The 25,750-nt window shown below is 41.4% G+C and overlaps 1 protein-coding gene across 1 annotated transcript in view; it reads left to right on the forward strand.

Moving 5' to 3' along the window:
• ANO3 (anoctamin 3) overlaps positions 1 to 25,750 on the forward strand; it is a 304,803-nt gene that overhangs the window by 277,345 nt on the left and 1,708 nt on the right. The window contains exon 30 of the transcript XR_010389446.1: positions 20,525 to 20,711. The gene's annotated coding sequence lies outside the window, so the exon portion shown is untranslated. The remainder of the gene's footprint in view (positions 1 to 20,524; positions 20,712 to 25,750) is intronic.

The raw sequence follows: 25,750 nt of genomic DNA on the forward strand, positions 1-25,750 counted from the left end.
CCAGAAAGACTCATTTTATATGCCTATATTTCCATCAGTAAAGTTGGGGTTTTATTTCAATATATATTTAATTCTCTAAAAGCATCTTTAAACGTAATAGCAATTCCAGAAGTTGCTATACTTTCCTTTTTAAAAAACTTGGACCGGAAGCTCCATTTTTTTGACTTTGATGATGAATGTACTTATGAATTGCCAAAAAGCAGTTTTCTAACTAATGTAAAAAAAAAAAAAAAAAAAAAAAGACATTTAGACAGCTGTATAGAGCAATATAAAGGCAAAGCATTAAATATTTTCACCTATTACTTTCACAGTTCACCTAACAAATATCAGGTTATTGTATACAGTTCATGTGCAGTACTTGCAAAGGTTTATCTCCAAGAGAAACCAGCAACATTAATGTGAAAATACAGGTCAAAAACAAGCAATATGTTTGGTAATGTTCTCCGGTTGCTGGAGTTTTTCATCAATTTTGAATAGTTTATAATGCTTATAAAATAATCTGTTTTTAATGAGAAACTTTGTACTGCTACACAAGTAGCAGCTTTTGGTTGAAACGGTGGTATGAAAAAAGTTTGTTTAAAGTTACATGTAGTTTAGTGAGACATGCAGTTTATGACTGATAGCATTTTTGGAGCTGTACGGTATCCGATGACTGAAATTTTTATTCTAATCTCTGGTTCTTTTTGGTACCTACATATAGATAGATAGGTAATATAGGTAATAGAATATTTTTGCATTTTTTCAGAAGCTGGCAGTCTCAGGCAACTTGGAGTTTCATTTCTGAGCCATGTATCTTTTTTCTACCAAACCAGTGTCTTGTTCAAAAGGGTGTTATGCTTTGAAGGTGGTGTTTCAGTGTTGACAAAAACAGGATTTTTCCATATATGGTTGGAAGAACGTATACTACTTGCAAAGAAAGATGGTAAAAAGGGAATTAAAAAAAAAGAAAAACTTTTCTGGTTTTTGCATATACACTTCTAAAATCAAGTAAGAGAGAACAGCAAAGAAAATTGAAACAAAACAGAAGTAAAAAAATCGTGCTTTTCAAAGACGTCACAAACGCAGTACAGAATTACTGACAACAGTGGTTTATTTTTCTTTCCTTTCTTTCTTTTGGATGCTTTAGACTTTTCCTGTGGTAAACAGAAAGCAAAAATTTCCTGGAATATCTTTGATTTGCCTGGATATATAATTTAATAAAAAAGCAACGCTAAACATGAACAAGTACAGTTGCATTCCTCAAAGATCATAAACATAACCAGCAATCTACTATACTAATAAGCTACAAGAATTTCATTTTGAAACTTTTTATTATTATAGCCACTTAGCTCAGGATTGTTTTGCAATGGAGACCATCCAAACACCTTGCCATGTTTTCAAAATACCATACCTTGCATTTGAAATCATGTAAGACTATTTGTTGCCCTATTTTAATCTCCTATTTTATAGAATTTTATTTCATTTGAAAATTTTGATAAATAAATTCTACCTGATTCCCACCAGAAATCCGAACACCCCTCCTGCACGGTGGCCAGAGGGCTATTCCTCTTGCTGCTGAACAGGAGCAGTTAACGAAGCTACTGGCTAGCTTGGCTGCGCGCGGCCCTGGGCAGGGACGTCGCCGACATTAATGACTGGAATTTTGTAATTTGGGCTGGAAAGGTCAGAGTAACGTGACACTGGTTTTGTGCCAACGTTCAGTAGAGGTATAAGGCAGTTAGCTTAATGATATTTTTTTAAAAAGGTCTTGGATAAATCCTGCTGCTTGTAATGATAGTCTTTTTGTAAATACTCGCGATTAACAATATCGTTTTCCTGTCGTTTGGCACTGGGAATCCTCCAAGCAGTTCTTTTTGGCTTGTCCTGTGAAATTCTATGCGTTTGTGTGTGTGCGTATATATGAGTGTATATATTATGAATAGGCTGTATCTGTGCTCTGCTAGTACAAACCTGTGCTTAATTACTTTAATACTTTCCATTTTTGTCCAGTAATGATGGATTGAAGACTACAGCTATAATAAAATGTGGGTTTAAAAGCTCTGCTGAAGCAGGACCTAAGAAAAGTAGATGTTACACTGCCTCAGATTTTGAGCTGATTCATACCTTAAACAACCGATTTAAGCCAGGGAAGGACTTAGCTTGTGGAAAAGAAAGCCTGGAAATAAATTTTCTTTCTTTGTAAAATTAACAGTATTAAAATACACGGATGTTACCCGTAGCTGAAGAATTCTCTTGTATTTTATACGTCTTCTGCTCGCGAAGGAAGCAGAGCTCGTGAGGCGAGCAAGGCGGCAGCTGTATCCGCTGCCGGGGGACTTGCCAGGAGAAGCCAAGAACAAGCTTTGCTCGCCCCGCACTATGGGTGCGCTGAATGAATTTGCTGAGCAAAGCAAGACATGTTCTGACTTCAGAGAATTTAGCTTGCTGCTGTCAGATAGTGTAAATGATAACTTCTGAAATGAGGGTTGGAGAAAGAGTTGGGTTTGTTGTTCTTTTTTGGCTTTGTCTTGTTTTTAAAGGAAGTTTGCTGCGTGGAGATGTGGTATTTCCTAAAGCACAGGAGAACCCCTCATGCACGCCGTGCAGCGTGACATTGGTGGGTGCTGTTGCCCCTCTCTTCTGTAACAGCCACGCAGCCTGCTCTTCAAATAGGGAAGAGAGAGGTCAGAACATTGCATTTGAGTTTAGAAGTAAAGATAACGCCATGTAAAAGTTGTATAAAACAAAACCTACACAAAGAAGTCTGCTTTAGATCTAGTGAGCAGAAAAAATAGACATTGCTGTGGAGCAGTTCATCCCAGTGTGGCACATAAAACAGATATGAAGTAGGGGAGAGTACCTCAGATATGAAGATGTAATGGATGTAATGTATGAAGATAACGGGAGAGTACCTCAGGCACAAAATATTACTTCAGCTGTACGTATCTTGCTACCCGTATTCAGTAAGATAGAGTCAACTCATACACACTAACAAAATTAACTTAATAGCAACTCATGATCAGCCCAAGACGACTACATAAGATGTCTTCTTTTTTCTTTTGTTTTCTTTTTCTTTTAATCATTGCACTTTTTTTATAACTGTTAAATACTGCTTGCTCCAGGCTTCTGAGTTTTACTGGGACCCAGCGAAGCCCTAGAAGACTTGCTCTAATAACCATTAAGGGCGTGTTCTGTTAAGTTCATTTAAAAGAAGGGTGAGACTTGTGCTCGCTGGAAGGGTTGCCTGAAGAAGAATCTGTTGCTAATATCCACACAAGTACGTTACTGAATTTTGGTTTTGTCAGAAAGAGATGTAATTTGGAATTCAGTGTATTTGCGGGGCGCTCGGTTACGTCACCCCGCTGCTTATCTTGAGTTTGTGTGGTATTCATCGCAGCGTGAGAACTTAGCCACCTGTCCCACAGGGATCTCACCATATGCATGTATCTTATGGTGGTTCGCATAGGGTTTCAAAAGCTGGAAAATTCATTTTCTACCTTGTTGTATGCTTTAGCAGTCTAGTGTGACAATGAAACTCAAGCTCCGCTCTGTGTGTGAGGGGAGATGTGAGCTCAGGTTTCGGAAAGTGGTTCTGTCTCAGAGATTTTGCTGGCGGAGCAGTGAGCAAACTTACTCTTATTTTTATGTAAAGAGGTTGATTTGGGGCGCGTCCCATCAAACAGTGCAGTACACTGTGCAAGCAACTTAGTATATAAAAAGAGGTTTTCCAATTTCTCAGAAAAAGGTAAATACATTTAAAGAAGGGGCTAGGAGAATTGCAGCAATGGAAACATAGATGAAACAAGTAAACCTGTGTATCTGCACATTTGTTCAGTACTGTGGGTCTAATCATTGTTACTGAAAGACAATGAAAGATTATCATCTAAGAAAACGCTACTGAAATGAATCAAAATATTCTAGTGCATCATTTATAGCAAAGACATTTTCTTTGCAGCATTATTTTGTAACACTTTGGTAGACACCCCGTTTATACTAAAGGGTGTTTGAAAGATTTCATAGAGTAGTGGGATAATATGGAAGAAAGCCGAAAGCCAGGAAAAATTAACTCTTCTTGAAATCCTATACATGATAGCACTGTATTCCAGTGTTGAAGCCTGCGTTTTCACTTAGCGCGCTGGAGCTAACTAACCGGACAGCTGAATAGTTGGTCTGTCTTTGGCTTGCATGCAGCCTGAGCATCCAGGCTGCTAGTTATGCCAAGTTAAACATTTTTTTGCCTTTTACTGTGCCAAGTACTATTTGCACCGAACAGCCTGCTGGGATGGTCTGTGCATAAGTTGTCCCTGTAGCAGTGGCCTCGCAGGTTAAATTAGGTTTTTATGAAGTAAACAATGGCGAAACGTGACTTTACCAAAATGTTACTTGTTCACTAGTTTGTACATAAAAGCACTCCTAATGTTAATATCAACAACATATGGGCCTTATGGACTTTAACTACTCTCACAAAAGTCTTCAAAAGGATTTAAATACATACAAATAACATCAAATATATATATATATGTATATACACAAAACCTTCACAAGATTCTTATTTTGAATAATGCAGAGAAGAAAATCGGTACGTCCTTACTGCACCTCTACAAGATGCTGTATCCAGAGACCAGCAGCTTGGTGACTGCAGGCTGTTGACTTGCCCAAACTATGGAAAAGGAAGATGCAACCATAGCAATTCCATTCACACTAACCATGGGAAGACTTTTTTTTTTTAAGGTATGCAGATGTGTAAATTTTTTTTATAGCTTCAAATTAGGATGGAAAAATGAAAGAAGTAGGAAACTAGGTGAATTATAGATGTAAGCCATTTCTCAGCTTACACTGCTTCACTTGGAAACGCAGATGTTAATAATTCACCTTTTTGGTCACTCTTTGGAATGATGCTTTCTCTGAGTGTCATTAGAATAAAACATCATTTCTTCTGGAAGCTTTGTTGTGGTTTCTTGTAGCCTGCTCCATGAGTTTCATGGGTTCAAATTATTGTGAAAATATGTACCAACATATGTCCATATAGTTTTAGAGAAGTCGCTAATATAAGTGTTAGTCACCATGTTGCTTATCAGAGCAAAATAAACTTACACATGCCGTTCTGTGCTGATATCAAGTCATTTTGTAAGGGGTTTGCATCCGCTGACCAAAGTCAAGAATAATTTTCTTCCAGTGGTTGAATTAGTTGTCCAAAAAACATGATCATATAACAGCTTAAGAATGAATTTATTAGATCCTGATATATTTGCTGGAGAATCCCTTTGGGTCTCTTTCAATATAGCATATTCAGTGCAGTATTGTATATCAGACTGATATTCCTAGTGCTCGACACTGCGTATGAGGTAGCCACTTGCATAATCCTGGTAGAATTCTTTTTCTTGACTGATGATTTTATCCATATGGATAAAATCCATATGGATGTAGCTTATTTGAGCCTTCTGAACCCTTTTCCCATCTATATTACTTTTTTTTTTTTTCTGGAATAGTTTATAAAAAGAGATTACTGTTTTCTTTCCACCCTGTTCCAGTTGGTAGCTGCTATGTCAAGATGCTGTTTGTTGCCAGGCGTTTTGTTTTTCTTGTAAGGCTCTAGTATTGCTACACAAGTATTTTGGAGCTCTCCTGTCATATGCTTGCATTTCATAGCTCCTTTGCTTTCTTTGAATTGTACTTTTTCCATTTCATGGCATTTCTGTGCTATCCTTTAATGTAAACAGTTTACACACTGCTAGATTTTGTTTTCTCTTTCTAAGAGCTTTTCAGCGTATTTCAGCTGTTCTTTATAATCAGATTTATTTTTTATTTTCTGTGCCAACAGTTCAGTTTCTTAGCTCTGCCTTAGACAGAGACAATGAAATGAAGCCTCCTATTTGATTATCAGTTGAATCTTCCTCCTTTTTGCACTTTTTTCCTTCAAAAATGTAGTGAAACTCTTTACTACTTTCCTTTTTTTTCCCCTTGTGTTGCTGGCATTGAGTGTATAACTGAAAATAATAGAGACCTAGATCTGCTGTAGATCTCTGCTGAGTCTTTTTTTCTGAGTAATCTGTTTAGCGTTCAGATTCGTCTTCTTACAACTCCGTGCATCGTTATTCATGATATTTGTCATGCCTACAGACTGCCTTCCACAGCTTCCTGAGAAGCTTATAGTGTAGCTTGATCTGTTACTTATACTCGTGATATGAAAACTGCGCAGAGTATGACCGTCATTAACTAGTTGTTAGGCTATTAACAGTTCATTCTGTTTATGCACTTGCATATGAATGTCTGAGTTTCATAAATACTCAAGAAATTCTAAAAGCTATAAGAATAAACGGTAGATAGGGAAACTTTGTCAGTGTTTTTCCTAGCCTATTATTTGGATACTTGAATTCAGATTAGGAACCCAAATTTGATTGCTCTAGTTTGAAAATGACATGCATCAATGAAGTCTACGTCGATACTGAGGCACAGGCGGAATGAAAATAACCATACTTTTTTCTGACCCTTTTTTCATTTTGAAAGGGAGACACATTGATATACTCAGATATTTTTCCCAAAATCACTTACCTATGAATAGTACAGGTACCTGAAAACCCAAACTACTGTCAAATCATCATTTTAAACTTCTTAGAATTATTAAACATCAGCGTGTAGCCTTATGCATAATAATCGTGTCTGACTGTCGTGGATATCCTGCAGGAATCTGATGTGAATGTCTTTCTGTTTCGCCACATCATCGTTAGCTTGGATCCCACAAACGAAATTATATATTGGAATGTCTTTTTTCTTCATGTTTCAGAAGGGGGAAGTAGGGGGAAGTTCCTGTAGGGGAAGTTTGGGTAGGGAAGGTGGGTTCGTGTTTCGGGAGGTAGCACCTCCCGCGCACCGTTGGGTGAAACTGGGCACGATGCTGAGGAGGTGGCACTTGCCCCGGGGAGGCTGTGTCCCTCCCCGCTGGAGGAGCTCCATAAACCTCGCTAAATGCATGGTGCTCTCTCCTCATAGCGACATGCATAGCATTTGTATGCAATATGGAGGCAAATCTTACAGATACTTGTTAAAACATGTAGGAATGTGATACAATCTCTAGTAGGTTTCCACAGATATCAAAGTCTTCCCAAACCTGCCGAGGCGGGTGCATGGCAATGAGCCCAGCACAACTGGTGCGTGGGAGAAAGGTGCAAGGTCTCCTAAAAGGTTATAGCCTTCTTATTTTTTTAAATTTTCCAACTTGGAGCAGCTAGACTCATCTTGACAGTGTTACCTTGAAAATGAAAACCCTCCGCTGTTCTCGTCTCGTACGGTGTTGTTTCCTCTGCCTCCCATCGCGCTGGAGGCACCCGCACGTGTACCTATGCCTGCTGCCAAGCGTTTAGCTGAGATTCCCACCAGCTGAAAACTGTGACAGCTACTATTGCTAAGGAGCAATGACCTTTAGATAGTAATCGAGTTGTGCTAATGGGTTGTACTCATTAAGTCCACATTTTGTTTTTCAGAAGGAAAAAATGAACACATTTTAAGTAAAAAAGTTAAATGACATTACAAGTGTTACCTCCTGTCCCGAAGTGCAACTGTGCACATTCAGGAGATTTTCCATGCCCATACAGGAATGTCTTCACCTAAGGCAAATTGTTTCCCCATACACCTATCTCATTTTCACATTCGTTCAGTGACTGAAGTCTAAGTAAGGAATTGCACAGTATCTAGGTGAAAGGCAGTGTTACCCAAGATACGAATCTGGGCTCATCTTAACATCCTAAACTCTCAGTGTTAACATTTGAACTAATTATAAATAGCTGCACTCTACCCTAGCTTTTCCTATTCTTTTACTTTAAACAGCAGTGTTCATAAATAAATATTATTAAAACTCTAAGGATTTGCCTTTTTTTTTTTTCCCCCTCAGCATGGATTTCCCTTCTTCATTTTATGAAGAGTTTAGAACCAGATATTTTTCCTTTCAGCTTACCAAGGGATTAATAACATAAAACTTGGCAAGGAAATTGCTGTCTGCAAACTGGAGCTAATATTACTTGATGTAATCCAGATACAACAGTTTCTTGTGCAATCTGTACCTTTTGCAGTATAGAGAATATAAGAGCAGTTTTGTGGCCTGTGCAAATGAAGAGGAAGCAACTATATTTATATATAGGCATGAAGGAGTATTTTCTCCCCTGCTTAAGCAAGGTATATTTAACACTGACAAAATAGAATTTAAAAATAGTTCCAGTTCTGGAAAAAAAATCCACTTGAAAGAATATGAAATTTGGTTTGGGGTTGGTTTTTTTTTTTTTGCTGATACCTTCCAAATGTATGTTTGTTCTGGACTGAGATGATACAAATCTTGGTGGTTGCCATGCCTTTCGGATGAAAATGAAGTTAGCAGTTTTGGACCGTGCCTGCAGGGAAAGCCAGCCTGGTGGCAGCAGACAAAATCTAGAGGTTAGGTAGATCCAGAGTGATCTAGCGGGAGCTTGGTTGTAGATAGCCCTGACAGGGGGATAGGAGAGGAGGGTGTCCCAGTGCTTTATATCATCATTTTGTCAGTGTAAAGTCTGAATTCAGAGCACAAATTTGAGCTTCATCCTCTGCCTTCCCAGCAATGCAGTCCCAGAGGGAAGCTTCGCTCCCTCCCACACACGTGCGTGTTGCTCACAAGGAATAGGTGGCCCCGGTTGTTTCCCCGCTGGGCTATGTAGGAGGCCTGGCTACCGTACTCTGGTTAATCTACCATCTTTTAAATCCAAGCTGTGAAGATATTTTCCTTATACATTATTCTAGCACACTTTTCTGAGGCTTTTTTGCACTCCTACTGCGGATACTGAAGTTTCTGTACTTTCCTGTCTGTGTAGCTGTGGTGTGTACCATCACTTGAGGTTAATCCAAGGAGTTCAAGCTGTTTCATACGTGGTTTGTTTGTACAACCCAATATCTGCAAAATAGCCTTCTCCATCCTCAAGGAGAAAAATGGATTGAGTACTTAGCTATGGATAAAGCCTTGTTTTAAAATTTCCTGAGGCCGAGAATTGCTTAATGATGCTGCAGGCGTTTGCCTCGTCATCGCACTGCAGAGTGAAGAGCGAGCTCTTCAAGCGCAAGGCGCTTGCGATGACCTCGCTTTGATCTCACCTTCAAGGGAAGAGCAAATCCCCAGCTCCAGCCTGAAGACACGACTCCATGCGGTGCCGGTTTGGTGCGTTCCCCTGAGCGCACTTCTCCGCGGCCCTCGGTGAACAGCGACTGCCCACCATGTGTCTCGCTAATAGAAAACACTTCTCTAAAATTCATTCGCTTGCACGCCCAGCTCTTGTGCTGAACCAACAATCCCCTTCATTCACATGTGAAATATAAGAAAGAGCAACAAAAGACAGTAAAATCAGCCAGACCAAAAAAAAAAGGGGGGGGTGGGGGAGAACACGTTCCAGTTCTGTCACTTAATAAAGCAGACGTAACAAAAAATGAAAGAGGGGGTGCACAGGTTTTTACAGGCTTTGGAGAATTTTACTGTAATTTGCCAACAGAGTTGGTAGGCTTTATATTCACAAACGCTCATCTATTCCCTGCAACACACGTATGTGCTTTGACAGCATATACCTCCCATGATATACACCTTCCGCTGAGGTTTTTGGGTGCTCTCTTTAATAAACATTAGCAGCACCAGTATATATAGGCGTCATGGTGTACTGTTACATACTTTTGTTATTTCTTTCTACACAAAAGTCAAACACATTCTTAATGTTGTGATAAAACAGAAACAGACAATTGTCCTTTATTACAGTCTTACAGAAACAAATAGGAGCACATTATTTAGGATTAAGCCCACAGATGATGGAACTTTTTAGGGATGTCGTTGCTAAACAGCAGATGTTGTTTTGAAATTTCTATACTAATTCTCAGTCATTATGCAGTCATGCATTCTATATGTTACTGGAATTCACTGTACCTAATTTCTTGATGTCTCTTCTGTTATGTTACAGTAAAAAAAAAAAAAATGCTTAAAATTTACTTTCTCCTTTAGCCTATCTGGTAGAATACTAGCAAGTTTAGCAAGACAAAACATAGTTGTGGGGGGTTTTTTTGTACACATATATATAGGTTGTTCTTTGAAAAACCTAGAATTTTAAGAGAGAATAGGACCTTTTCAGTAGGTGTTTTTAACCATTTATACAGAAAACTATGCTCAGGAAATCTCTTGAAGAAGACCTCAGAAGGAGATAACCATTCTAATAAAAAGGCTGCAGTGTTGATTTGGGGCTAACCTTCCTCTGAATTTTATGTATAGTTCAATATCCAGCAAAATGTTTTAGCCCATGTGCATGCATATTTCCACTATCTTTTCACTTATCCCACTTGGACCCCATATCTTCTATATGCAATTAGTATAGCCCGGCATCACAAAGTTGCACACATCCTTGCATCTGTTCTGCCCTGATCATCCCTCTCCAGGAGGCAATGCCTCACCATTTTAGAAACACTGAAATTCTTATGGTTACAGGATGAAGAAAAAAAAAGTCCTAGCAGCGCGGGGGCCTAGCTTTCCATGTCAGTGTCGGAGGGAGTACTCTCATACATAAAATTAAACACATCTGTCTTTGTAATGGGCTTGAAATGTCAGTGAATTGAAGGGTTTTCGTAGAGGGGATCTACCGGTAAAGCTCGGCAGACAGACCGTGAGAGCACGGCGGGGAGCTGAGGAGCCCGGCGCAGCAAACCCATCTGCCGCCGCTACAGCACGTGCTTCCAAACAGTTCCCTTTCCTCCTAAACCATTTGTCTCTATTGAATACTACTGTTTTCTTTTTTGGCACTTACACTTAGGACTTCATTCATTCATTATTATTATTTTTTTCCAAAAGAAGCCTCTTGAACTTAAATTTTATCATCATTGTAAGGAAAACAAGACATAAGCATTTCCATAACCTAAAACCACTATACTTAAGGTTCATTTTTCATTCACTGTTTGTTTATTTTTTTGTTGGCATTTTGCATGCTCAGGCCTTTTTAGCAAGTGGAATGATAAATGGCCTGAATACAGGGGACAGTGGGTGGCTGAAAGCAATTTTTCAATAACCGCTTAGTTCTGATTCTAGCTTAGGACCTTACAAGAATTATTTTTTACCTTTCAGTTACATTTCTCTAGACTGTACCTATGGAAATAGCACAGATGCTAGGATTTCTAGTCAGATCTTGTTCTGTAATTTTGTGATCCAAGAGATTTTGATACTTCAGCCCTAAGGAAAAAGCAAGAAAATTCAGAATAAATATTGTCACTGCACTTTTAATGCTTACACTGTAAGGCCGTGTCAGCTACCATGGCTATGCTGTGACACTTCAAGGTCTTCCATGGCAAAGAGAAACGGATGCGGGCTGAAAGTCTTATATTATTCTTAATACGTGTTTTCACTTGGCATAAATAGGGAAACTTTTCAGTGGTGGAGAACCAACCGCACTGAAATCATAGGTACTGTTTTAAACTACTCACGCAGACCTCAGGATCCCGTTTTGCCATGACCGTGTGGCTGTGTGCAGTATTAGAGAAACAGAGCGTTGAAAGAGGATAATTGCACATATAAGTTTGCTTATGTATGTGAAAACTGATTTGTGTTCACGGTTGTTATGACTGCTCCTCCAGCATAATACTTCACATGCTCTTTCATATCGAAATGGCTTTAAAAGCTAAGCTTTTGTCGTATCGATGCCAAGTATGTGAATAATAACTAAAAACATATAGAAATTCATTTCATTTTCCTTTGATAAATTTTCTTCTATTGCCCCCCCATGAGGTGATGTCACTATGTATAAACGTATAGGGGCTTTTTAACGGAACGGTAATTGTGAGGCTTTGTCACGTGTTAGTGTAAAATAACCGTCCTCCTAGCTGTATCGTGAGCGCTGAGGGTGATCGAGCCTTATAGGAACGGGTCAACGTGGAACCAAAGCCTGCCGTTTGTGTGCCACCCTTGGTGGTTTAGGAAGATCTACCGAGCGTCAGAAGAGAAGCTGATAGTCCTTGGTTCACGTGGATCAGAATATTTATTCTGTTCTCCTGAACTGAAAAACCTGTGCAGGTTAAATCTATCCTGACCTCCCTCCTGCCTAGACATAGGAAGTAGTACGATCTGAAATGAAGGACTCTGAACTCCGGCACATTATTGCCATGAGCTTGATGAGCTTTGAATTAGGTCCTGTGGAAACTGTCATGTGAATAACAGCCGACTCTAGGATGTTTACTGTTTAATAACAAAAACGCAGTTCACTTTATGGTTAAAATACCAGAATCCAAACTGGTCTGCAACCTGGTTTGAATAATCTGATAACTTTCAAACATAAGTTTTATTTGTTCAAAAACTGTGCTTGAGCCCGTTTGCCTATGGGGTTTGCATAAAATAGGCTGTGTCTACATCGGTGAGTAACACAGGGCAAGAGGGGACGGATCAGCAGATGGACGGCGCGAGTGCGAAGGCTCCTAGACCTCCCCGTCAGCAATTTGTGGGTTTTTACTTCAGACTGCACCCCACACTGGGGCTCGTAGCTGTCTGAAGGTTTCCCAAGTCCCGCCGTAAGTGTGTGCCTGGGGCACAACAGCCGCTTGGGCTTCCCCACAAGCTCCCTGTGTCCCGGCCCCGCACCAGGAGCCCGACCCGGCACCGCCGGCGGGGATCCTTGCAGGGTTCGCTTCAGGGGTGCACTGCTGCCCCAAACCGAAATGCTAATGTAGGCACGCCTGTCGCAGAGCTTTAATTGGATCCTGTTTAGAAATGAGTGAAAACTTTTCATTTCAGAAATACTTTCCTCTTCCATTTTGATTAGACAGAGAGCTCTTCATGAGCTCAAGGAGCCAGTGCGAATTAATTTATATTGTTTCCAACGAAGCTGAGCATCTCGAGGCTGGACTCGTGCACTCTTTTCAGTATGGAAATGCCTAGTATGTTGTGGGTCTAACAGGAAACAAATAACAAAAAATATTAATCACGATGAGAGAAAAGTCCCCAGAGCGTGCAGGCATCGTTCTGTTCCCAGGAGCCACCCAGCTGGAAGAGAGGTAACAGAAAAAGCAAACAGACGTTTGCCAGTGATTAAAAAGCTCAGCTATTCTCCACTTCTCTATGCATGCTCTCACAATCATATTTTGTTATAATCTCTGATACTAATAATTTTATGGGGATCGTATTAGCCTTCCTGATTTTCATTTTTCTCCGTTGCTGCAATCTGTTAAAAATGGTATCTATTGCTCTATGTAACACATAGACCTTGTCCCATACCTCTGCAAATTTCTCCTTTATTAACATATCAAATCCAAACTAATTATTTTCCTGTCAGCCTAGTGAGACTGATTTCCCCCCTTTAAGACTTTTGGTAGCTGTACCCTTGTAGTGAGCACGATACAAGTGGCTTTAAACCACCTCTGTCTTTGCCTGTCTTTGGGTCTGTAACAGGTAGCCGTGGACGTAGGCATTGGCCTGGCGTGTGGTAGGTGCAGCTTTCCACAGGCTTGCTGTGTGATTTGAGGTCAGCTGGGTTTTTTGTGACCTTGTCTTATTTATCTGCATTTTCCTATCTTTAAAATGGGGCACTTTGCTGAAGTCGCGGGTATGCGTGTGTTAAGGATACGTTCCAGCACAGCGTGTAGCAGCCAAATAAGTGCACAAGTGTAAGGTAGCCCTTGGCTGCTCTGAGTTGTGTGGAGCTTGATTTCGGCAGCTGCCCTTGCCTCTCCAGCACGCCCTGTGCCACCGGGTCAGTACTATATACAGAAATATATTCTGTGTGCTCTCCGGGGCTGGGCAAGCTTCATCTTCTTTTCTACAGCAGAGCAGTGCGAAAGGGTCAGGCTGGGATGGGGCATCATCAGCTCTTCATGCCATGGTGAGCGCAGGATGCTGCGGCAGGGTCTGCATATGGAGTGTGCTCTAGCCCTGTTATGTTTAATTTACGATCCTTAACACCTTTCCTGGGCAAGTAAGGATTCCTCTTTGTCTTCTCCTAAAGCCTTCACTTTAAAGCATTTTTCACCAAAGAGAAGCCCCAGACAAAGCAGAAGAACATGCTCCGTGCAGCCTAGCCGTTGCCCCCCGAGTTGCCACCTTACAGCAATAACGAGGCCTCGAGTTCAAAGGCACAGACGCGACTGTTTCCCGTTGCAGAATACTGCAGCCCTGTCACTTGGCCACCAGCCCGTTCCTGGGCTGTTTTCATTTGTGCTGAATGTCTGAAGAACATGAGGATGTTTATTCCAGTTTTTTCTGAGTGAGCATGTTCTGCCTGTGGGGCTTCACTGAGGATAAGTGCATCTTTACTTTTCATTCTGTCGTTAGTGGAGAAGGGCTCTGGTAATAAAAGAGGAGAAAGAAAGAGAGAAGGACTGAGCAGCACAGTGTTCACATGGATTAGAGGTTTGCCTTGGCAAGGTTCCTGCAGCATGACGTGTCCTCGCATCACAGGTGTTTTCCCAAAGCGTTTCGGCTGTCGAGACAAGATGTAATGGCACCAGCTCATCTGTGTGATCCCCCATGCTGGAGTACGGCCAACATTTTGCTTAGCCGCAGAGTAACTTGCTCAGCAAAAATCCCACTAAACTCTCAATTGTTTTCAGTTGCAGACGTCCTTGGGGCCAGGATTATTCTGATTTTGATTGTCAGAGTTCATTCCATCATCACAGAAAACATAATCCTATAGCTCAGGTCCAAGACAGAGGGAGAATACCAGAGTCTGCTCTGAGCTTTGGCTCTGAGTCACTTTTAGCTTTAGTTTCTCCCCTGCAGGACAACTACTGAGCTCTTTCTTCTCTCTCACTTTTTTTTTCTTTTAATCAAATCTGCTGAGACTGTGACCTTCTGGGCCAGGGAATGTCTTGATAGAACCTACTATGGGATAACGTTTTGTATTGTTTGGGTCTGACACTCTAACAGCAATAATAGAATGATTAACACTGTAAAAATGGGGACAGTAATGAAAACTGTTGAGGCTTATAATACTTCCATAAAAATCTCTAAAATTCTTGAACTTAATTTTCTATGGAAACCTGTATTATGCTGGGAATACTATCTCTGGTCTGTAGAGGCAGGACCACGATAATTATACTGATACAGTGCAGGATAATAATATTGTATTATTATAGCTAAACCAAGCATTTTTTGATTTGCTCATTGCCTCTGGAAGCTCTCCTCTGTTGTTGAATGGAACCATTTATAAAAGCCTGACACATAAATAACTGTTTTGTGACTCTATTCCAAAAATGACATACATCAACAGTGCATGTTTATGCATACGGGTTTAATCTGATGAGAGTGATGGACTGGTTTAGTGATAATTGCGTAGTTTATCAATTATTTACAACTCATAATCTGATGTTGAAACAATCTTGCATGAGTCCCAAGGTGGGGGGGGTTTCTGTGAAATTTTCACAGCTCAATGTCTTTAATAAATGCATGTTTACTGCCAAGTGAAAGATGGTTTGGGCATATTCTTTTATGAAACAACAGAGGAAATCACAGCAGCCTTTAATAACAGACACTGACAGACTTCTGTGTTGCCCGAAACAGAAAGCTTTTGCAGAAAGTCAGTATTACTATTTTCAAGGGGGTGATTTTTTATTATTATTATTTTGTGGTCCTTGAAGAGGACATTTGACAACTATAAAGAGCTATGGTTGCCATCTCCACTGTTCAGTTATATGTTCATGTATAATATGCTCATCCAGATCATGTAGAGAACAAAGACATGATTTAATAACATTTGCTCTAAAAGAAGCGTTCATGGCAACTTAAACAAGGGGTGATGGGAAGCAGCTCATGAAAGACTTGCCTTGCCCCAGAGAGGCTCTGTTGTTGAAGGCTGGCTAAACAGTACGAGCTCTGCCAGCAGCTACCTGTCCCGCCTGGGCAGTGGTCAAGGAGAGCTGCTCTGGGAGAGCCGCGCTGGGCTGCGCTGCCCGGGGCTCCTCCGCGGCAGCAGAGCCCGGTGAGCCCAGCCTGCTCCCACCAGCAGGGCTTGACCCCGCTCCGCGGTACGCGACAAGCGGCTGGGAGTTCCTGTCTTCTGTCTGGTGAGCGCAGAAATCTGAACAATTCATTAGGACATGCAACTGCAAATATATGTGAAATTTTAGCCTGCAAAGTTTTCCTGCTGGCTTCGGGGGGTGGCTTCAGAAGGAGACATGGTAGCAGTGCACGTGCTTATATTATTAGGACACTTAGCCTTTAATGTATAATGTATGGCAGCCCTAAGGTGATAATAAATTCCATGTCACTACGGGCGCAGTGTGCTACAGATAACACATAATTGCAGCACAGAGGGGAAGCAATGCTTTGATACTGGCTTCAGCCCTTTGGATTCTGCATTGTCTCCCTAAACGTAAGTAAGGTTTATCAGTAGGTATATATGTAAGCAGGAGAATGAAATGACAGACTAAAATCTCCTTCACCTAAATGTTATAACAGTATTTGGCATGTTCCTGGGGAGCTAATAGTTAAGTCAGTATCTTTCCTGTGCCACATCTTACGTAACCTAAACCATGTCATTAGTAGTGCGGCTCGTGGAGGAAGAATTTGCAGAGGCGTACGTTTAAATTGAGTGGATTCATAGGGCTGATCAGACAGCACCAGAGAAAATAGAGGGAACAGCTCAATTAGAGTTTATTTTACTTTAAAGTGACAAAGAGTAGCAACTCTGTTGGGAAACTGTAATAAATTCTACTGCAGTACTACAGTGTTGTGTCAGTCAAAAGCATCTAGGAGGACAAGGCAGCCCTGGGAGCTCATCTCACTAGATATGAAACAACTCAAGAACTGGCAATGTAAGGTCTATGTGCAGTCATCCACTTAGCTGCTGCTGGGGAAATATCCTCTAGAGTTTGGCAGCTGGCCCTGAGATGCTGTCCAAGTTTAAGACAAAATTTACCACTGGAGTGAGGCTGGTTGCCAGATGGATCAGCCCCTCCAAACTGAGCTCAGACTTTCTGACGTCTCCCCCTTCTTCCTGTGCTTAGCTAAGAGCTGTTGCTGGGACTGTGTTGAAGGACCCATTAGCTTGGAAACTGAGTACGGAGTGTATATTTGTTCACCAGGCAGAAGCGTGCAATCAATCCCAGAGCATCACTGTGCCTTTGCTGGACCTGGCTCCTTTGCAGAGGGTGATAGGATCTTAGAGTTGCATATCATGCAGCACCCAAAATACGAACTGCAGTGTATAGCAATATACTTAATATCAAAATAACTGCCATCTAATATACAAGGATATTGAAGCCATAATATATTCTCTATAATATTTGGGATAGTATATTATTCTAATGGAGTGCTAGTACAAGATCTTTTATATATATGTGTGTGTATATATATATATCATTGTTGGGATTACTGAGCATTCCACAGTTCCAGTATTCTGACAGTAGAGGATGGTCAGTGAGGATCATTCTGCAGAAGGAGGAAAGGGAAAAGAAAAGCCATCTCCCCTCCTTTTAAAGAAAGTGCTTTGGGATCAGACACATAATCACACCCTTTACTTCTAAAGCACTATCTTGTTTGAAAGAAACATGCAACACCAAATGCATGATACTCATTTTCTCTTTCCAGAAGGGAGAGTTGACAGTCCTGGGATTTCAGTCTGTGGCAAGGTTATTGTAACCCTGAGGCTTAAACCACAGAGCCTGATACACTTTGGTCTGCTAGGCAGCTCCGCTGGCACAGCAGGCAGTTTTCAGCTGAGGAAAATTAGCACGATATGGCTTCTGCTGTTATTCCGGTCATTTATGAAAGCAGCTGGTATTGCTCTCCATATCATGGGCTAGGATTTGGATCTTGGCATGCATTTTATTTCTGGTGCTCCTAGAAGCTTGCAAAGCCTGCAGACCCCTGCACATTTTGTGATGTATCTCAAATGGCGTCTCTCCTACGTTGCTGCAAGCTTGCAACAGAAACACACCAGCAGTACTTGCTTCTAGCATCCTTCTTTCTTTCCTGCAAGCAGGCAGGGACAGAGCTGTGGCAGTGAGCGTATGAGGATGAGCAGCTCCCTCCCTCTTCTTGGACACAGAGGCAGACAGGAGCACCCCATCTCCGTCCAGGGGGAACATTGCTGCAACGCCAGTCACAGGCACTCCTCCCGGTTCTGCCAGTACGCCCTCTGTGGCACCGATCTCTCTGCTGAGGGACAGTGGGCTGAGACCAGACATAAAGCCTCATTTCTTCCCTTCTGGTTGACACACAAGTCCCTGGAGCGCACGCATGCTCCTGCAGCACTGAAGTGCAGCAAGTGAGCCACACAGCCCAGCTGTGCCTCTGAATTCAATTTAAACAAGCAAACAGACATTTCTGAACTCAACACTTCCATTTTGCCTTGAGCTGCAAGTTTTAACAGCTCATGTGCAATTAACTTGCTTCAGAACAAGAAGTTTGAAGTGAAGCTAATCTAATCATAGGTAAATTTGCAGCAGGCTTTGAGATTTCTGTGCAGCCAGGCACAGCCAGGTTGCTCCATCATCATGAGTAATAAATTATCTTGCAAGCTAAGAGCAAATTCAGAAAATTGCTGACATACTTCTTCCAGTATTCAAAACAGACATAGGTACGAGAGCCAGTTTTCAAATCATACTCCTTGGCTGTGACAGAAAGCTAACACCCTTCAACCTGATATTGAAAGGGGAGTTGTCAGGGCTTTATGCGTGAAGTACTAATTCTGTAACTGCATGCAGAAAGAAAGGCGTATATCTGCAATTACGTTTCCAGGATAAATGCATCATGTTTTGGAAGTTTATCTGGACATAACTGGGACCTAGGAGTAGGAACACAGCTTTCTATTACAACCAGCCCATGCCAGTGGCTGTAGTGCTGTGGTGAAGGTGGTCATAACCCTGTCTTCCTTGTAAAGCCCCTCTCTCTCTGGTCAGTCTGGAGGCCAGAGGCTGTGATTAGACATTCACACTGTCTGTCATCCCAGGTCCAAGTAAAACTTGATCTGCAGTATTAAATTTGTCTATATACTTACCCAGTCAAATATTTGAAGCAGGCAATAAGCATCATGCCAGTCAGGAGAAGGAACCAGTCTCTTGAGATTGAAGTCTGATGGAGAAGAACAAAACAAAGATGACTAAAATTAAAGCTTTTCCATCTGATTTCTTTATAACGAACCATGAAATATGCTTGCGCTCACTCACTCACTTCTGATTGCAGTTGTCTGGTAGAGCTATTGTAGGCTAAGATAAGTTATTATAAGTAAGAATTTAAATTTGGCAGATGATACTAAACTACAATTGCACAGAAAAGGCCTTCAAGCATGTTTACATTTCACACCTACTTCTGCACCAGACTCCCACTTCTGACACTGCTTGGAAAGGTCAATATAGACAAGTTAATCTTCTGGGCTATTCTGAGATAAAAGAAGTTTAATAACTTTGAAATATAAATACAGACGAGTTTGGTTTTTTTTTCTTTCATGGACATAAAAACTATCTAGCATATAACCATAGCTAAAGAAGAATACTAGCTAAGGAATATTGTGTCAAATTCTGTTGGTATAACTAATGTCAGCAGTACGGTAAGTATGGCAAAGTGAATGGGATTTGTAAAAAATAAATAAATTCACTCTCCCTTGTAGCCACCATAAAAAGCTGTTGGAGGATGATGAAATTAAATTAAAGAGTATGCCTTGACAACTTTAACAGAAAAGCCAAAAGCTGTAACTCACTACTGTTACTGCAAAGATTTTGCCCACACAGCTACCGTGGACTCAAGTCAGACCCGTCGTGTGAGCGTTCACTTAAGTGACGGTTGGGTACTTTAACCCGAGATATTCAACCACAAGCAAGACCATCCTCAGGTCAAACCACGCTGGGACGCCGTGGGGCACTAGCGATGCTGTAGGTCCCAGCAGGCGCAGCGCAGGACGGGAGGTTTTCCAGGGAGTGCCTTTTCCGCAGCGTGCTTGAAGCGATGCAGCTGCTCTTGCAGAGGAGTGGAGAACATGAAGACCGAGAAATCAGAGTTGTTTAGGCCCTGGCGAACATCTTTTGTGTGCAGCTCTGTGTCACAAGCAACCCCTGGAAAGAAGCACGTGCTGTATTTTAGTGGTAGCTGTATGGGTTTATCGGCAGAGCGCACTCGCTGCCAGCATTAGGTAGCCTGAGCGGTCAGACCGTCCCCAGGCACCCCGGTCCTCCCGCTCCGCCTGCCACAGGGAATCGGGTTAGTCGCGTGGCACATCCTTTCCAGTGGCATCCCCGCAAAGGCGGCACTTGCTGCTCAGCATATGCAAGCAATTCTTTATGCTGCGTAGGTTTTAGGTGACTAGTCCTAAATCTAACTATCATCCACCACTGCTATGGAAAACAGCAACATTTTTTTAAATATTAACTTGTGTTTTCTATGGGAAGCTTTTGTTTGGTTTACTTAGGTGTCCGTACCTTGCAAGTTAGCAGAGTTAACAGGAACTTGCTTATTAGTGGAAAATGCCTTCAAATTTGAAGGCAGGCCAATAAAGGAAGGAAATCCAGTTCCTTGACAGTCAAAGATATGTGATCTCTGTTTATCTCTATGTATATTTATATACGTAATTTTTATCTTTTCTACCAGGAAAGCTGGAAACCCAAGTACAGTCCTAGACAAGACCCCAAGGAGGACTTCGGCGTTCCCGCGGGAAGGGAGGGATCTCTCCCTAGCTCTGTGCGAACGGCCGGGCAAGCCCTGGGCTGGGCAGGGCCAGCAAGGAACTGGCTCAACTCAGTGCCAAAGGCGGACGTTATCACTGAAACCGAGGAAGGTAAAGGACTTTCTTGTTTCCGACTACATTCCCTGCCCCAGAGGAGGAAGATTTTTTGACTAGCCTGGAGGGACAAACTGTCACCATGAAAGGGAGATTGTCACGAATCTCTCTAGCGAGGAAGGAGAACGTGGATGGATTTTGTCTTGGGATTTTGAAGTGTTTCAAAATCACACCAGGGTGATCACAGTGAACTGATCTGAACCACTTTATCTTAGACTGTGAGTGAATCTGACCCCAAGGTGTTTTGCTTCCAAGGAGGGAGAGTGTAGGAATGATTAAGCACCTAAGATTTCTTGTGAATTACATTTAAAGCTAAAGATACTGCTTCTATGTGGCTCATTTTGCAGACACACGGCTCATTCTCCATGTTTTATCTCATGAAAAACGTAGCTTGTAACTGTGTTGTGAAGCAAGGTGTCTGTGATTATGAACGCAATTTACTCAGATTACATCAGTTATTCTTTAAAAAAAAGTAAATGGGAACTAATATAGTAGCTTCTGGTTAGGGACAGTGAAAGATTTTTTTTATATTTATATATACATATACTTATAAAGGTGTGTACATATGTATATGTGAATTTATATGTGTAACATGCCCAGACAGCAGGATATAGGTGGCTCTTTCTAAGTCCAGAGAGCTTGATGTATATTGTGAAGGCAAGTAGATTTGAGAAGAGTGGTATGTAGGTTTTGCAAGCCTAGGGAAGTGCTCTGCAGTACAATCAGTTAGTAAAAGTTATTTAAAAGAAACAGGATGTTTCAACCACAGCAACGTCTCTGTAGATTTCTTAGTGAAGGTATGATTTCAGGATTTTCCATGTGTCATTCTGAAGCTGAAATGAGCCCATAGATGGCTGCTGGTGAAATGCATCCCATTTTTCTGGAAAAGCTAGTTCCAAAAATACTCAGTGCTGCAGAAGCTGACGTTGCTGTCAGGAGGATCATGAAGTAGGAAACATTTATTTGTAAGTATAACTGAGTTTTATTTGCAGCAGGAGGGCTGCTTCGGGGGTTAGGGAGGATGGTAAGAAACGGCTCTTCCCGAGTTCAGAGTTTGCTGTGTGGTTAGACAGCAAGTGAAAGGCATTGCCTGTGGCTAATTCCTGCAGATGCAGCATCCCAGGGCTGCCCGGGGCCTCCTTTCTCCCTCTGTACCTGACAGCGATGGGCAAAAGTGCCCAGTTTTCAGCTCAGGAAAAGGCCAGATGAGACCGGAGTGCTAAGCAGTGGCTTGGTGCAGCGTCCGCGTCCCACCTATGCGTCTGCGCGTTTCCTCGCCAGCCACCTGCGCCGGGGAGCGAGGGGCAGCCGGGGCGAGAGCCCTAGGGCTGTCCGAAAGAGGTCGGTAGGACCCAAGCTCCCTGACCCTGCAAAAGGAGCCTAGAAATCTCACAGGAAAGACATCTGCTGCATCTCATCATCTTGAGCTGCTACAGAAACCCCAGAGGAGCCTCAGAGATTTGGCATAAAAAGGTAAACAACATGCAGCCAAGCACGTCAGAACTGCAATGCGATGTCTGGCCTGGAGACAGGGAAGGAGTCAGAGGGAAGATACATTATTTTGTCAGACCCGCTTCACCTTTCTCTGCAAAATTCCTGAGCGAGTATTCACTATTCTGGAAACCGGGAAACTGTCAGGATCTTGAGGGTTAGTTATCTTCTCCTCTTCTTGCTGGGGAAGCATGCAGCCACAAACAGAAGGTTTGTTGTTTGGATTGCTCTAGCAACGAGTAGTATTTCAACCCACACTAGTGAACTTCAGCGTGGACCTTTGTTTTCCAAACAGGTCCTACTGCTGCATGAGCTATAAGAAGATCCTAAATGAATGAAGACAATGATGGTACTTTATCCTATTTTCACAATACGCAATCTAGCTGATTACTCTGTAAAATATCCATCCTAACAAGCTGTTAAGGAATGTGTTAAGACTGAGCCCTAGAACTAAGGTCATTTGACTTTTTCAGTTCTATTTTTGATAGGACACTTGGTGGATTTTGATCATGAAGTACTGTCCCGGCACTGCTTAAGTCAGCACAAGAGACTCCAGATAGCGAGGTGAAATTAAAACACAAAATTGCAGTCTGAATGATTAACTGAAGTAAATCCAAGGTAGTTCCATTCCATTCCATAAAGTCACTGCAGTTTAATACTGAGTAAAATGTATCCATAGCTTTATATTTTTTCTCCAAATGTGGTTACAATGTACAAGAGAGGTGACACTAAAAATTAGACTTGCACTACCCTCAGCATTTTCTTATAAAAATAGTTGTTATAAATATCCTTAAGCCTGGTTGGTCTTAGTAGTACATTTATGAATGTCTTTTCACAGAAATATCTGAACAAAAATTGAGTTTATATTTCATATATTTAGGTGTAACAGTATTATATCAGTCATCACAAAGCTCTTTGCAGGTAATCCAAAGGAAGTAAAGAAATACTGAGCAATGAAATAGGCTTGTTCTTCTAGGACCAAAATTTTCACAATTAAATCACATTTAATTGCAAGTTTAGGGAAACAAAAAACAAATAAAAACAAAAAACCTTCCTTTACAAAAGTGAGAACAGCAAAACACGAGTATCAGGTGATTTTGTGTTATACGTTAAACAGACTTAATGGAGAAAGCATTATGTAGCAAATTTGTGTTTGGTTCCCATTCTTTTTTGTAATAATACGGGAGTCAGTGTTAGGATCATGGCTTGACTGATCAAACAAGAATGACTGGAAAAGTTTTTTGGCCAGATTACTCTAGGAACTTGGCCTGTGTACAGTGAAAATACGCTACAGATGTATAAATTATGCAGGTTGGGACAGTGCTGGTCAAAACCTTCCATGCTGGAGTCATGTGGGAAAGAAAGTCTAGACATCATATATTAACTTACTTTGTCTAAAATCATGCAATTTAGAAATTGCCTAAACCCACATATGCACAAGTACACATATAGAATTTTGTAACAAATTACGTTAACTAGATTTTCAAAGAGAGCACAACCAAAGGATTGTAGCCAATTGGTTCTATTGGTGAAGCTTACCAATAATTATAATTGCTTAAAATTTCAATAATTATAAATGTTTATAATCTTAGTTATAGCATGTATTGCTTTCTAAGCAAGCAACAATTTAGGCCAACCAGATAGGCAAAAAGAAACGCCCACATTTTGTTTCAGAAAGTAGCTTGCAACCAAGTGTAAATTGTTAAGGTTCTACATTTTAATAGCTGCAAATAAACAGCATCAAACAAGAATCCAAGTTCCTAAATATTTATTTGTCACACAAGGCCAAATCAAAATAGTTTGATTTGTTTACTAATTTGAGTGAAGCACAGAGACAAGATTTTCTGATGGGGAAGCAAAGTCAGGGTGGGAAAGGAATAACACAGGAGTCTCCAGTCATTCTTGGGAAAGATAGGGAACTGTCTGCGCTATTGTCATTTGTGGAAAGCAGGAAAAATTGAAGAGCTGATGGTGGCAGGGGATTTATATATTATGTATTACATATAAATCCCATAGATATTATCTGCATGTTTCTCAGAGGTTGGGATTTAAATCTGCTTAGCTGTGCCCTATTTGATAATTGTGGATAGGGAGTTGGCAAGACTATGTAGTGCCCCTGTCAAGTTGTCCCCTTTTTCAGATAGTTTAGTTCTGGTTGTCTCTTTTGGACTTACATATTCAGTCTCAAGGAGGAGATTGCAAAGCTCTATTCAAGATATTGAAGATAAAGGAGCAAAGTTGTTCAAGCAACAGAGCAGATTATAGGGAGAACAGAGCAAGAACTCCTGAATCTGCCCAGAACCCCTTTGTTTCTGTCTGTGCTACATGTCAGCCTAGGAAAAAATTTACCTGGGCAGCCAAGAAGCGGATGACATTTGGACTTTGCCAAAGAGCCGCATATGGACAGCAACACTGACATGGCTTGGTCAGCAGCCAGCCTGAGAGCACTACAGATGGGAACTGTGCCAATATTAGCTGTATTGCAATGCAACTACTTAGGAGGATCAGAACAACTTTTCTAGGTACCATCTGTTTGCATCCTTCTGGGTCAAGCCATCTCTCCTTGCCTTTAGCATGCAGATTCTCCACTCTGTCAGGCTCAACATGGCATGCACATTGATGGCTTTATGTGTTAAAGTCAAATCTTTCTTTGTGGTCTCATCTCACTTCTTGCAACCAGTGGTGATGTTTCCCACTGCCATTTCTCCTTTCCAAAACTGTTTGCTTCCTTCTGTCCAATGAAGTGCTCCTCAGCTGCAGCTCGAATGGCCTGAGCCGCACTAAGCCGTCTGCTGTCAGCCGCTGATGGGCTGGCAAAATAAGACTGGATGGCACAGTCACCTGCTCAGCTGCAGTGTCTTGCTTGAAATAAGATTAAACCTGGGTTCTGAGAGTAGTAATCCAGGAGAAGCAGTTAGCTGCTTCTGGCCAGGCTAAGGTAGTTGTTCTCCGTCTTACTCAGGGCCGCATTGTTCCTGCTCCGATGTGCTCTTGAGTGTGTCTGGGAAGGAGTGTCTGTATTTGCCTGGCAGCTCTCTCAATATTGCTGTCCACTTCAGACCAGAAGAGAGGGTTGCCACCAGTTTTTCTAGATGTTTCAGGTCCTAAATGGTTTTGTGCTGTAGCTATCCTGCTCAATAACCTTTGTAATTATACTCCTCATGCCCTTAAAAAGTGTCTTTTCTAATGCTACCAGTTGTTACAGCTCACGTTGAGTTTGAGACATTGGTGATTTCTTCAATCAAGTTGATGCAGCCTGTACCTAGCTTCCATTTCTCTGCAAACACAAGAGCTCTCTCAGGGGTGTATGAAACTTAAAATAAGTGTTTTACCTAACTATACCAGCTATGTAGATAAGGATAACAGGCCATTACTGCCATCAGTTAAATCAGGCATTTTAAGTCTGTGGTATAGATCTTCAGCTGTGATAATGTATATTTAAGTTTAGTATGGTTTCCTGGGGAAACTAGCCTAGGAAATAAGTGCAGTATGTTAGTGGGAAAAGTCTTTAAATATTATGAAACAGCCTTAGTGTTCAGGTTGTT

Source organism: Dromaius novaehollandiae, chromosome 5 (genome assembly GCF_036370855.1).
Source record: "Dromaius novaehollandiae isolate bDroNov1 chromosome 5, bDroNov1.hap1, whole genome shotgun sequence".
Taxonomy (NCBI): Eukaryota; Metazoa; Chordata; class Aves; order Casuariiformes; family Dromaiidae; genus Dromaius; species Dromaius novaehollandiae.